Source organism: Artibeus jamaicensis, unplaced genomic scaffold, assembly GCF_021234435.1.
Source record: "Artibeus jamaicensis isolate MK-2021 breed Jamaican fruit bat unplaced genomic scaffold, CSHL_Jam_final scaffold_369, whole genome shotgun sequence".
NCBI classification, from domain to species: Eukaryota; Metazoa; Chordata; class Mammalia; order Chiroptera; family Phyllostomidae; genus Artibeus; species Artibeus jamaicensis.
In genome coordinates, this window is record NW_026522042.1 from 1,079,579 (window position 1) to 1,093,803 (window position 14,225).

General features: G+C 56.5%; 1 non-coding gene across 1 annotated transcript; it reads right to left on the minus strand.

Annotated features, from left to right (window-relative positions):
- Positions 1-614: 614 nt before the first annotated feature.
- On the minus strand, positions 615-748 carry LOC119039938 (small nucleolar RNA SNORA38). Its single transcript, XR_005080750.2, has one exon. It is a non-coding gene; the product is annotated as a small nucleolar RNA SNORA38 (small nucleolar RNA).
- Positions 749-14,225: the final 13,477 nt, after the last annotated feature.

The following is a 14,225-nucleotide window of genomic DNA, read 5'->3' on the forward strand; positions in this document are numbered from 1 at the left end:
CTCCGGAAATGCAGGAGCTGCCTGAAGACCGGTCCTTCCTCCCCAGGCCCACGGACTCATCTCCAGCCACTTGCTCTTCGAGGAAGTGGTCCGAGTTCGAGTCATTTGGTTTTGTTGAGTGTCACCCACACCCACCACCACCACCACCACCACCACCCAAACCTTCCTCTCTTTTTGTTTTGGTCCCGCTTTCCTCCCGATCAGTCGTCCGTCCCGGCTGCCAGAGGCGCCCAGAACTTCCTATGGGAAGTATTAAACAGAAGTAGGTCCCAGCCATAGGAAAATTTACACCATTTTCGCTGGGTGTTTTGATGGGTTGGAAGGACGGTCCCCTCACCGGTGTGGAGGTTTGCATGGCCAGAGTGTACTTGGCGCTCTGTGCCCTGCGCCACGAGGCTCAGAGAGCTGGGGTGGGGGGGCTGCACGGGGCGGGGGGGGGGTGCTGCATGGGAGGGGGGCTGCAAAGCTGGCCGGACTCCGAGAACAGCAGTGACCCCCTGTCGATCTCCCCAAGACAGGCAGGGCCAGCGACCGATGAACTCACTCACTCAGTTGTTTTCTCTTTGAAAAACTGGTAAAGTGCACCGAACATTTCCCACTGAGCCTCTTTTTTCCTGTGTGGGAAGACTGACCTTGAGCCTGCAGGGAGCTCGCTGGCCCCGGGCTTCTCCAAGTACACGTCTCCTCGCCTCCGCGTCCTCTGTGTCTGAGGACGGGACGGGACCACAGACACGCCTCTGTAGGAGGCCCGCGTAGCCGTTTTTAACTGTGCGGTTTAGTGGCACTGGAGTGCACACACATTTGGTGCTGCTGTCACTGCCATCCACCCCCAGAGCTTCTGTCCTCCTCCCAAACCGAAGCTCCGCCCCCCAATACCTGGCCCTCCCCTCGACTGGAAGTCGCCGACTCGCACTCCTGCGCCGCAGTCTTGTGGAGTGACGCTCTGCCTTGTGAACCACGGTGAACCAGGAAAGCCCTGTGGCCCTATCCCTTGGTCTTCTGTGCAGTGGGGCTTGCCCAAACCCCAGTCCTTGGGTGAAGTTCACCGACACAGTGGAAAACTGTCCCCCCGTTTCCTCCTGATTCTGTCTGCTGTCCTGGCCAGGAGGGCTGACCTGTTTTTGAGGCCACGCTGCCTCTCAGGGATCCGCCCAGGAGGTGCTTCGCTGGCCAAGACCGGGAGGAGCAGCTTTTCCTCAGGCTTGGGGCAGGCATTTACAATTGTTTGCCCCAGAAGCCCGGGCCTCGGGGAGTCTTGACTCATTGTGGGTGGATAAGAGACCCAGCTGCTTTTTCTTGTGGGGTTTCACGAGATTCCTCGCAGCCCCTGCGAAGCTGCGGGCAGATCAGAGTGGCTCTGCTGTGTTCTTTGTTCTGGAGCTGCCCCTGTTGGCCGTCCTGCCCAGCTCTTTGGCATCGGGAGAAGGGCAGCAGGACGGTGGCATTTCACTCACACTTGCTCTGTGATCCCTGAAGGGCACCCCGTTTCGGGCTAAACTCTGACTTTGATGAGACAGGATGTTAAAACCCCCATTCTAGGCAAGCCCCTCAAGATGCAAACCAAGAGGGGAAAGCTCATCCTACAGGCAGTGGAGAACGAAGGCCTGCGATTTTCTGACTCTTCCTGGGCTCCCAGCACGTTTCACCCCGCCTGCGTGAACGAGCTTCCCTCCCAGATCGCTTCTCTTCACCGTTCTGTGTGTGTGTGTTCGTATGGCTAGTGGTTTTTTAATTTTTTAAATTTATTGGGATGATTAGGTTAGTTAAATAAGTATCAAGCATGCAGTTCTACAATACATCATCTGTATACTGCCTTCATTTGTGCTGACGGACAAGGAGAGCGATAACCAAACTCGGTCAGTGGGGAGAACGGGGGCGGGAAGTCGCCTTAGAGAGAAACTGCACAGGGAAGGGAGACCGTGCGCATTTCCGCTTTCCCTGTGCATTTTATAAACAATATGCCACCCAACCGGGAAATAAGGGTACTTTAGATAAATAAAATGAGCCCAAACCTTGTACACTAAGGAATAAAATTTATGTAGTTAGATAAAGCTTTGCATCCATGTAAGAGATTTAACTTAATCCTAACTTTGCTTTAAAAGCAGTAGATTAGAATCTGCAGACCTTGTTTCTGAGGCTGAGCTTGGCCACTAACTTGCTTCGTTACCTTGGTCAAAGAGCCTCTTTGAGCTTCTGTGTGTACAGAGAAAAGTAACCGTCCCCTCTCAGCCTTGAATCAGTGATGCCACTCCACACGCGAGAACTCACAGCAGTAATTCTGCTCACCCCTCCCCACCGTTTGCTGTCGGGTCAGGTATTCGACTTCCACACGCAGGGTGGGCAGAAGCAGGTGTGCGGTTGTGAGCGCGCAGAACAGAGTTCATCCATGTGTTGTTTATTACTGGGTTATTTCTCATACGAACAACTGTAAGCCTGCTTTCGCCCCACCCTGTGTTTTACAAACCCTTCAATCCATTTTTATAAGCCCTGCTTTCAAAAATAATCAGTAGTCTTTCAAATAATTAAGAAGAGAGGAACCCGGCCTCGTTTACATTCACTGTATCATCCTTTCTGGCACTTTTCGTTCCTTTCTGTGCGTCTGAATTCTCATTTGGCATCGTTTGGCCTTAAGGTCTTTCTGTCTGTGTTTTAGCAGCTCAGGCAACGTATCTTGGGCTTCACGGGCCCGAAAACACCCTCAGCCTCACCCTCATGTTTGAGTGACGTATTCACTGGATGTGAGGTTCTGGGCTGACGGGTTTTGTTTCGGTTTTTCTTTTCCACACTTTAAAGACATTATTCACTGCATTCAGAGTTGCACTATTTGTAGTGAGATGTTAATGTTCATTCACATGGATTTCACTCTGTATTTAATGTGTGTTTTCTTTCTGAATGCTTTCTAAATTTTCTCTTTACCTTTGGTTTTCAGAAATTTTAGTATAATATGCCTCAGTGTGGTTTTCTTTCCATAATCCTACTAGAGAGTTGGTGCGTTTCTTGGATTCCATCCTCAGATCTGTGGGTTCATAATTTTCACAGTTTTAGTCACTATTTCTTCTTTTTTCCCCTCAATTCTTTGTCTTCATTCTTTCTGGGACTTCAATCTCTTGTATAGTAGATTTTGTGACACTTTCCCAGAGGTTATTGACGTCCTTCTTTTTTCTAATTTTTTGCTTTCATTTTTACTTTTAATAATTTCTGTTAACCAGCTTTCAACTTTACTGACCCTTTCTTGGGCAGCTTCCCATTCAGTGTTAATTTTATTTAGTGATTTTTAACTTTCAAAGAGTGTAGTGTTTTGGCTCTAGAATTCCACTAGGTTCCTTTTCAGTAAATGATTTAATGTATCAGTAAGAGTTGTTTTAAAGCCCTTGCATGATTATTCCAACAAGTGAGTCACCTGCAAACCTCTTTCTAAAAACTGCTTTTTTCTTAAATGTGGGGTTTTTTGTTTGTTTGTTTGTTTTTGCTTTCTTGCATGCAATGTGAGTTTTCAAGGTGATTTGTGGACATTGTGCATGGACACCAGGGTGTGGCTGTCTTACCTCCCAGAGTGGACGCCTTTCCTCTCTCTGGCGTTCAGGAGGGGGAGCCGATGATTCAGATTTCTTCTAGTGTTGAGTTGTGCTTGGGTGGGGTCCCAAGGCCACCCTGTGGGGTTGCCCTGGGTTAACCCAGCCTCCCTCGTCACACATTGGTGACTCTTAACTTTGTTCGCAGTCGAGTTGGACGAGAGGGGCTGAAGGTGCAGGCGCGTTCAGGTGCCTTTGGACTGAGCGGCAGGTCTCCAGAACCTGCAGAGCTGCACCGCTTTTCTCTGTGTCCCCCCGACCCCGACAAGCCCTTGTCCCCAGCCGCGGGGTGAGCGGTTGGGGGTGATGGCAGGGGAAGAGCTGGGGGTCTCAGTGGTCTGCCCCTGCCTCTGGGCTCTTCCAGATGCCAGTCTTCCCGGCCAGACCACACAGCCTTGCAGAACTTGGCCGAGTCCCCACCGCCCCTGGAAGTGCCTCCATCTGTCCCCGGCTTCTGTGCGGGCCCAGACCAGGTGCAGGTCCTGTGTGGGCAGCCGTCCTAGATCCCTGCTCTCAGATGAAAAGCTTATTTCTGTTGAAGCTAAGTTCATCAAGGCTTCTGTGTCCATTCTCTTTGCCCTGCTCTGCAGAGAGGTATAATTTTTACTTTGTCTGGGGTTTTGGTTGTTACCAAAGGAGTGACCACCTTTGGCATCTTTCTTCACCCCGCCCAGAAACTGAAGCCTGGGAGGAAGCGGGCCATCCCTGGGGCAGATGGCACTGCCTTGCAGCACCGGCGGGCGGCCCAGGGACTGAGAGGCACGCGCTCGGGAAGCCCCGCGCTCCCAGCGGGGCTTGTTCTGTCTGTGTGCAGGTGCAGGGTCGCTGCCAGCCTGCTCCTGTCTGGTTGGCATCTCCGGCCAGGGCCACTCCAGATTGTCTGCACGTTTTTTCCTACCCTGGAGGCGCTAGAGTCCTTTGAGGTCCAGCCGGCCTACTGCACCCTGAGCTGGTGCTCCTGGGTGGCGGGTGGTGACATTGGTGCCCGTGGAGGTCCCCTCTGTGCCAGCCAGGGGCAGACTTGGGGGGCAGAGTGGTCTGCCCACCTGGGGCTGTTTTCAAGAGGCTGCTGAGAGAGTCACCCACACATTGGTGTTTCTCTCCCTCTCTTTGTCCCTCCTTTCCCCTCTCTCTAAAAATAAATAAATAAAGCCTTAAAAAAATGTTTCAGCCGTGACTGGAAAAGGAGAAAGAGGGGGAAATGAACCCCTGACCATCTCTAGTACCTGGGCGGACCTGAGATAACTGGGCTGTAACACACACGTCTGCAGCGAGGGCAGGTTTCGGTGTGAGTAGGCGCGTGCGCCCCTCAAAGCCAAGGCCCTCGGAGCCGTGGCCGGCAGAGGAGAGAGCGTCTGTGTCGCGGCCCAGCGCTCGTCCTGTGGGGTCTGGTGCCCGGCCTGCCCCTCGATGGCAGTAGCTGAGCTCCCACTCCTCGGCTTTTGTGCCGAGAGTCTGCCCCCCCGTGGCCGCCTCCTCCACTCTGTCCCCAACCCCTGGGTTGGTGGCCCCACAGCAGAGATGAGAACACAGCCCATGGCTCCGAAGCTCTGTTGCTCCACTTGGCTGTGCAGGCACTTGGCCGGGGCACGGCCTGCGGACATCGCCCGCAACCCAGGCCTGTCTGGCCAGGGCCGGTCCCGTGCGAAGGCCGGGTCAGCCTGTTCGCGCGTTAGCTGAGAGGTGTGGAGTTGCTACCTGATTGATGGTATCTTCTCCTGTAAGTGGAGTTTATGGGCACAAACCTCACCATTTCAGCCCCGAGAGGGGCTTTTTCAACTGGCTCTCTGTGCATTCACAGCAGGCAGCCCATCACTAGCACCTCGTTCCAGAGCACCTGGTCGCCCCGTGCGGGTGCCGAGACCCCTACATAGCCGCTCCCGTTCCCCTCCGCCCCGCCCTGGGGACCACCAGGCTGCTGTCTCCCTCTGTGGACCTGGTGCTCCAGGTGGCTCCTAGAAGTGGAATCACACGCTCTGTGACCCTCGGGGCTGGCTCCCTTCCCCCACCGTCCCGTTTTCAGGGTGTGTCCATGTCGTGGCATTTGTTGGACTCCCCCGTCCCCGTGTATGGCTCCGTGTGACCCCCACTGCGTGGACATTCCGTGTCCTGTCTCCCGTTCGTCCGCTGATGGGCGTTCGGGCTGTCAGACGTTTTGGCTGCTGTGAACATTCGTGTACAGGTTTTTATGTGACCACCACTTTCAGTTCTTTCGTGTGTTCACCCAGGAATGGACTGCCGTGCTCGGGGGTTTGACCTTTAACCTTCTGAGGAGCCCCGCCCTTCTCCCAATCCGCTGCGCTGTTTTCCTCCCCCGCCGGCAGTGTTGCGGGGCTCCGGCCTCTCTTCGTGCTCCGGGCACTTGGCCGGTTTCCCTGCCGGGGCTACAGCTACCCCAGTGGGTGTGAGGTCGGGCCTTCCTGTGCTTTTGGACTTGCACTTCCCTGGTGATGAGCAATGTCAATTAGGCATTTTAATGGGCTCATTGGCCATTTGTGTGTGTTTTTAGACCAATGTCTAGTCAAGTCCTTGGGTTTTGTTCTTTCGTTGTTAAGTTGTAAGAGTTCGTCACTTATTCTGCATAATGGACCCTTATCAGATACATGATTTGCAGATATTTTCTCTGCTCTGTGGGTTGTCTGTTCACCTCCTGGTGCACGCCCTCTGACCCACCCACCTGGCTTTCTCAGAGCTGGCCCCAGGTAAAGGTCAAAGCACTGTCTGCACGGAGACTTTGGTTTCTCCGCTCCTCTTACGTGGTCCTCTCTGGAGGCCAGAAAAACTGTGTCCTGATGAATTCCTTCACGCGGGTGGGGGGTGCAAATGACGGGTGGGGCCTGATGACCCACCCCCTGCCAGGGCGCGAGTGTCTCGGTGGGAAAGAAGGGAGCAGAGGTAGTCACGGCATTTCAGGGGTCACTGACCGCTGTGGGCTGCAGTGCGGGCAGCCTTTCTGCTGCTCCTGAAGTCACTAAGTGGACACCTTCAATTCCACTTAAAATAAAGATTCTGGTCCCGGGCCTAACATTTTACAGAAGCCAGGGGTGCCCCTGGGAAAGGTCCTGCTGAGCCTCTGGGACCACGGTCTGTGCGTCAGATACTTTTGGAAAACACACCCTTTTCTTGAGACTCACCTCTGGGGCTCAGAACGCCCCCTCTGAGCTCTCGCTGCCACATCGACCCACGTATCTTCAGGAGACCGTGGCCTCTGCTTACCACGAGTCCTTTTCTCTTCACGATTCTGGGCTCGGGTGTCCGGGGCTGAAATGGACCCCCGGTCTCAGTTTCCTGTGCCAGCCTGCCAGTGCGGGTGCCACCGAGGCTTCCCCCACCATTCCCGGGACACGAGCCTCAAGTCAGCATCGCCAACCCTGCTGACAGCCCCAGCGCTGACGTGCGTTGCGAAGACAGAGCCTGAGCCACCGGGGTCGGCCGGCTGCGGCTGGCAGGTATGCGGGGCTGTCCCGGCGAGTGTCCGGTCTGCACGCTGCCGTGAACAGAGCCCTTTTCAGCTGCTCTGGCACAGCCACCAGCCGTCTGTGCCCCACTTCCTGCCAGGAAGCTCTTTGACCGTCAGCCGCCAAAGCCAAGTGATTAGAAAGCAGAGGCCTTCCTGCCAGGAGCTCAGCCTCCACGGGTTTTGTTTGCAGCCACAGAGCAACCAGGAATCGCCAGCAGGCACCACGGAGACTGGGTTCCTTGTCCAGAGAAGCAGGGCAAGGCTCTGCCTGTGAAGGGGCGAGAGGAGCCTCGGGCTGAGCCTCCGCTTCCCAGGCCTGTGCACGCACGGCTTGGCCAGTAAGTGTGCACAGCAAACAGACCCCGAGCTGCTCGCCTGCTCAGTCATGAGAGCGAAGACAGAAGCACAACAACACAAAGCTGAAAAAACAGACCAGCTCAGCCACAGAGAAGTGAAAAATTGAAGTTCTTTAAGATACCATTAAGATATGAAACATAAATCTGACAAAAGACGTGCAAGACCTGTGCAATAACGACTACAGAACATCGCTGAGGGAAGTTAGGAAGATCAGACTAAACGGAGAGGTGTGGTCATGCCTCGGGGGATCGCACTAGTAAGATGCCAGTTGCCCCTAGGACGATCTGCCCAGAGTGACTTTGAAGGACAGAGCTAGCGCACTGAGGCCGCCTGATTTCAAGGTGTGCAACGCTCTGGAACAGGTGTTGGGGCAGTGGCGCAGGGACAGGTCAGCAGAGGGAGCGGGAAGGGCAGGAACAGTCCGCTGGTTTGTGGACCGCCGGCCTCGGCAAAGGTACGGAGACAGCTCAGTTCAGTGGAGAAGGTAGTTTTTTCAACAGAAGGTGCTGGAATATCTGGATATCCACAGGCAAAAATACGGACTTTGATCCACACATTTCACAATGTACAAAAGTTAACTCAAGTCAATCATAGACTTAAAGATAAAACCTACAAATACAAAACTGCTAAGGGAAAAAAAACAGGAAAGTTTTTTGTGGCCTTGGGGTAGGCCAAGTGTTCTTGGGTATGATACCAAAGATGTGACCAATTAAAAAATTAATGACAAATGTCCTAAAAAGGAAAGTGTGCACTTTAAAGACATGGTTAGAAAAATTAATAGGCCACAAACTGGGGGAAAAATAACTAAAATCATGTCAGATAGCATATGTCTAATAAAGCATTCATATAAAAACATGTAGAACTCTCGAACTCAGTAACAAACAGCACAATTTCAAAAGTGCATGGAAGATCCAAAGAGATGATTAAATCTAAAATGTTTAAAAAGCAGACCATTATCACAATCAGTGTCAAGAAAAACCCAGCCCAGCCCTCAGCGCTGTTGTCTGGAGCAGCTGTGGCCCCCGCGGTGACAATATGCAGCCAGGACCTTGGGAGACGTGGCACCCGAGCCACTGTGCGTCCAGGAGGTCCCCAGCCTGGGGTACAGAGATGGCAATGAGCACGTGGGAAATGCCGAGCATCCTCAGTCATCTGGAAAGCGCACGTTGAAACCCCAGTGAGACACCGCTGCACGGCTGGGGGATGGTTAACATGGCGAGACCGGCCATGCCGGATGTTGACAAGGACGTGGAAGGACTGAAGCTTTCATATGCGACTGGTTAGAATATAATTTGGAATAACCGCCTTAGTCAGTAGTTTGGCAGTCTCGTAAAAAGCTGAACAAATACTGAGAGATCTTGGGCCCTGTGTTGATGGCAGCGCTGTTCCAAAAGGCAGAAGCCGCCAGGATGTCCATAGACAGGCGGACGGGTCGGTGCCGTGTGGAGTGTGTGCGTGACAGAATGTTCTTCTTCCTGTGAAGGAAGTTCTGACACAGGCACAATGGGAGCGAAACTGGTGTGAATTAAGCGAGTCGCAAAAGGACAGATCCTGTCCGATCTCCCTGTATGAGTTATTTAAAGGGGTCAAGTTTACAGAAACAGAAATGGGAGTGGTGGTCGCCCTGCGCTGTTTGATGAACGCAGAGTTCCAGGTTTTCGGGGTGGGAAGTTCCGGAGCTCTGCTTCACAGGACAGTGAGCACACCTAACACTACTGACCTGGCCACTGAAAAATGGTTCAGCTGGTCAGTGGCCTGTGTGAGTTTTCACCCCCAGAGAGAAGGCGAAGTAAAAACTACACACGTACTTCCCATACGAGATTGCCTCTCCACCCCAGGTGTTTCCTCATGAGAGATGGGGGCCGCCCTTCACACAGAGGCTTGTGGGCAGAGGTGCGCAGAGGCCTGGCCCGGAGCCGCTGGGGCCCAGCCAACCCAGAGGCCCACGAGCGGGCAGAGGCACGAACGTCGGTCTGTGTCACGGCGCCATGGCGTCTTCATCACTGCAGCTTGGTGGTGACTTCTGGAATGGGCGTGCGAGTGCTCCAGCTTCAAGCCTTCTCCGGCTGCCTGATCCCCATCGGCCGTGACTCAGGTGAGCCATTTTCTTTTTTGTTGTCCCTGAGCTCTGGCTCAGTCCCTTCACGGACTCGAAGAGCTTTCCTACGTTGACTTCTGGCTTGCTTGTTCGACATGATTGATCCAGGTTACTTTTGTATCTTGTTAAAAACCTAGCCTTTCGCTTTCTGTAGCCTTTGGGCTTCCCTTGAACTTCGCCCCAGGAAGTCAGCGAAGATACTGGGATGCATTCCTGAAGCCCACTGTCAGCGTTTCACCTCGGTCTGAAGTCTTCGAGGAGAAGGACAAGATGGGGAGAGCTGTAGCTCAGGGCCCGCTACGGTACCGGGAGAGTCCTGAGAACGCCACAGTCAACTGCACCCGCCCCCCGGCCCCGCACAGGCTGCGGCATCTCCCAGGAAGGGCCTCTCGGCAGCGCAGGCCTGAGAGGCCATGGGGATGGAGAGAGGACGCCCACACCTGTGGAGGTGCGCCCGTAATGGCTTTGACCTTCTCCCACCCACAGGGCCACAGTGTCCTACTCTCTGTCCTGTGTGGGCGGGGCCCCGAGACGAGGCCCTGGTCCGGCCCAAGGGGTGGCCCAAGGATGCTGCAGGGAGAACAGTAGTAGCCCGGTGCGCCGAGCTCCTCCCTGCCTCTGCAGAACCCTGCTGGGGGTCAGAAATAGAAGACAGAAGAACGCTAATGTGCAGGGAGATGATGAAGTCCACAGGGTTTAGAAAGAGGGTCGTTATCACAGTCAGCACCAGGAAGGACCCCTGCACAGCTGGGGTCTGAGCATTTGTGCTGGAGCGGCCAGGGGCTCTGACCGCCGGACCGCCCCCCAACCCCGCCTTCCAGGATGGCAGCGCCAGGCACGGGTCCCGACGGTCAGCCCAGGACACAGCCGGCAGCTCACCGGGGAGACTTTCTGGGAGCCCCCTGCGGCCCCCCGCTCACCCTGGACACCCGTGCCCTCTCCATTCGGGACAAAGCCCCAGTGCCTGTCCCACCGCCCCTCCTGGGCCTGTTTCCTCCGTGAGGCGGTCGCCTGAGTCACCTGTGGAGTCCTCTGCACACCACGTGCCCCGAGACACTTGGAAAGTACCTGGCTTGGCACCTGGTGCCGGCCGCGGGCTGCTGCAGCTGGTGGGGTTGGCACTCTGAGCTCCTGCCCAGCACCCCGGCCCCCGCTTCCACCTGCTCACTGCCTCTGTTCCTCCTGGGGCCCACTCTGATCGCCCCAGCCACTCGGGGTCTGCGTTCCCCGTCTCTCGGAACCGTACAGGTGACCCAGACGGGCGATCCAATAGAACCTGTGGCACTCGTGCACCCACACTGTGGTCGCAGCGCTCGCTGCGCTGGGTGATCCACAGTGACGTAAAAGGACTGAGAAAAATCCAGGTGGCTTTGCCTGGGGTCTTGCCGTGGCACCTCGGAATACCGAACCCCAAATTCGGCTGCCTCTTCTCCAGCAGGAAAGAGCCAACTGGAGCCAAGCACGCCCGCCCCACGGGTGTGCTCCAGACCTGGGGGGAGGGGAGCGCCGTGTCGCGCAGTGAATGCGAGGTTTGCTTTGGGTCTGAGACTGGCCCTGCAGCCTGGAAACGCAGTGCGGTCCTGGCCCGGCCGAGTCCCTGGGGCAAGGTCAGAGCAGGAAGCGGGGAAAGCGGGCCTGGTGCTCTGCGCCTCCGCGTTTTCGTGCGTGGAGGAGCCTGCCGCCCCTCCTGTGCTTCATCCAGTTAACCAGTTCTGACAGCCTTCCGACGCCAGGCCCAGGGAAGAGCAGCAAAAAGCAGACGCAGATGCCTCCCTGCGTTGGTCAGAGGTGCTGACCACAGGCAGAGGGGGGAAGGGACACGACACGCCAGCCCAATGCATGGTTTGGTGGGCGTGCTACAGAGGGACCACAGCAGGGACAGGGGACAGGGAGACCTGAGTGGGAAGGGGGCAGGTGAAGAGGGGAGGTGAAGGAGTGGACATTGGGCAGAGGCAGGGCCCTGATTGCAGTTGAAGACCCGCAGGGAGACCAGTGGGGCCAGGTCCTGGCACAGGACACAGGGGGAGGTGGGCACTGGGAGCTTCCGATGGAGTTGGCAAAGCTCCTGACGGTGCCCACCTCGACCCGGGTGGGGCAGGGGACTCGGGGGGCTTGAGTGGGGTGACGCTGTCTGGCTCAGTTTGCGCAGGCTCCCTGGCTGCAGAGCCGCGCACTGGCTGAAGGGCAGGAGCAGAAGTGCCGTGGCGGGACTCCAGCCACCCTGCAGGTGGCAGGGAACGGTGGCCACCGGGCTTTGGGTGTGCGGGCGGAGCAGCTGCCACGTGAGCAGCGGGACTGTACAGGGCAGGGTGGGGGGGGGGGGGGGAGAGAAGAGTCCGGTGGCTCCCAGGTCTCTAGGCTGAGCGGCCAAGGTGGGGAAGCCTTTGGTGGGGGCTGGTTGTGGGGGGGCAGAAGCTTGGCTTTGGACTTTGCACCCGACACAGCGCTGTGGTTTGTAAACTAACAGGAGGTGTGGCTGCTGCCCTTGAAGAGCTCGGAGCTGGGCTCGGAGCTGGGCTCGGAGCGGGCAGGAGCTGGCCAGCAAGGAGGGAAGAAAGGCTGTTCCGGGGGGTGTCATTTCCAAGGGCACAGAAACGAGAAAAGCTCTAGAAGTTTCTGGGAGTAAGAGGTCCAAGGACTCGGGGCCCTGAGTCCAAGGGTAGGATCGAGGAGTCGCAGAATACAGGACTGGCGGCTCAGGGTCCGGCCACCTCACCCCGCACAGGGCAGGGCACGGCCGAGATGGTGGGACTCTCCAGAGCCCCCTCGCCGCGGGGTGTGGAGTCGTCTCCACTGACTAGTGAGTGGTCACTCTCGATGTCACAGGGCGAAGCAGGACCCCAACCCTGGCCTGCTCCACACGAGAACCCCTGGCTGGAAGCTGGACGGAGGGTTCCGGGTCCCAGCGTGCGCTAGGTTTCTCCGTCCCTCCTCCTCTGTCCCCAGGAGGAGAAAGTGACGCTGCCACCAGACACGTGTCCGTGGCTGCTCAGGGACAGTGGCAGAACAGCGGCCACATGTCAGATTGCAGCACCGTATATTTGGTGTTACCTGGAGACTTAAAAAAATATTTTATTCATTATTATAAGAGAGATTTTATTTATTTGTTTTTAGGGAGAAGGAGAGAAACATCAACATGTGGTTACCTTTGTGTGCCCACTACTGGGGACCTAGCTGGCAACCCAGGCATGTGCCCTGACTGGGAATCGAACCAGTGACCCTTTGGTTCGCAGGCCAGTGCTCAGTCCACTGAGCCACCCCAGCCAGGGCATCTGGAGACATTTTTTAAATGGCCAGGACGACCAGAGCCCGCCTCTGTCTGGGTCCTGGCTTCCCAGGGCAACGGAGGGTCCCCTGTGCTGTCTTCCACACCAGGGCCCATGGCCGCAGCCACTGACGCTGTGTGCCTGGCCCCTTGGGCTCCTGACAACCAGGTGAGCCCACCGTAGACAGCAGTGCGGTCCCCTTCCCGAAAGGACCCCCGGAGCCTTTCCCCCGGGAGCAGTGCCTTCGTGGGCCCAGCACGGGGCTCTGCTCAGTTCATGTCCACTTCTCCTCTTGGATGCATCGGAGAGTCACTGAGGTTCTTTTCTTTGTAAAAAAAAAAAAAAAAAAAGTTCTTCCTCCCCCCCTTCTCTTTCAACCAAATAATCTCGAGAAGCCAAGATTTACTGCCTGGAACCGAGGCTGCTCACTCAGCCAACAAAACCTGGTCTCCCGCTAAGGGCAAAGGCAGCCGCTGTTACTGCTTAAACCTGCTGAACCTGCCCAGGCCCCGCCTCCCCCGCACCGGCCGCCAGTGGGAAATTCCTGGGCTCAGAAGGGTCAGCCTGCGGACGGGAGCTGGCGGCCCCTGGGCACTGGGCACAGGGACCTGGCGTCAGGCCAGTCACTGCCATTAAAAGTGGGGGCTTTTACGTTCTTTTTGCCGAAGGTCACAGTCTCGGGCAGCGCTACACCTCGACAGGACTGTTTGTTTTCTCCGAGGCCCGCCTCCACCCTCCGGCCTTTGCGGGAGTATGTTAATAATTTGCTCGGTGGTGCAAGCACCTTGACACACACAGAACAGCCCCACGGGCACTGCTCAAAGGTCTGGTTTGCCCAATGGGAGCCCCTTCAGGGGGGCCGGGAGTCGCAGGGGGAGGGTGGTCTTGTTCCTGGGCCCCTCCTCTCCAGCAGGGTCTGCACTTGTGGTGGGGGAAGCGCCAGCCCCCACTCTGGGGCTCCAGACAGTGGGTGTTGGCGGAGTCCAGCCCGAGCCGCTGCAGGGTGCAGAGGAGATTGTCTTCCAAATGGAGGGATCTGGAGGCTGCCGAGCAGCCTCCTGGGTGCAGACTGAGGCTTCCTTCCAGAAACCGTGTATCCGAGCGGGAAGGCCGGTGCTGAGTCCAGCATCTCCGTTTTGCAGTTGAGGATGTGGCTGCCTGGGGTCGGGTGGGCTGTCCGAGTCCGCTCCAGCGGCCAGAACCTTGCAGAAGTAAGAGTCAGAGCGAGCAAGCTTCTCAGAGCTTCTGCAACCCCCTCTCTGTGCCCAACCCCGTTTCGGGGTGCTGCCCCCCGCCAACTCTGAGCACCACTGCAGAGCCCTTGGCCTGTCCGGAGTCCCTCAGTGCCTGGTCTCGGGTCTGGCATGCGGCAGCGTCTCCCCACCGTTCCCCAGAGCCTCCGTCCCGCACCCTCAGGGCCCCGCTTTCTGAAGCCAAACACACACGAAGCAGCACAGGGGACAGTGAGCTGA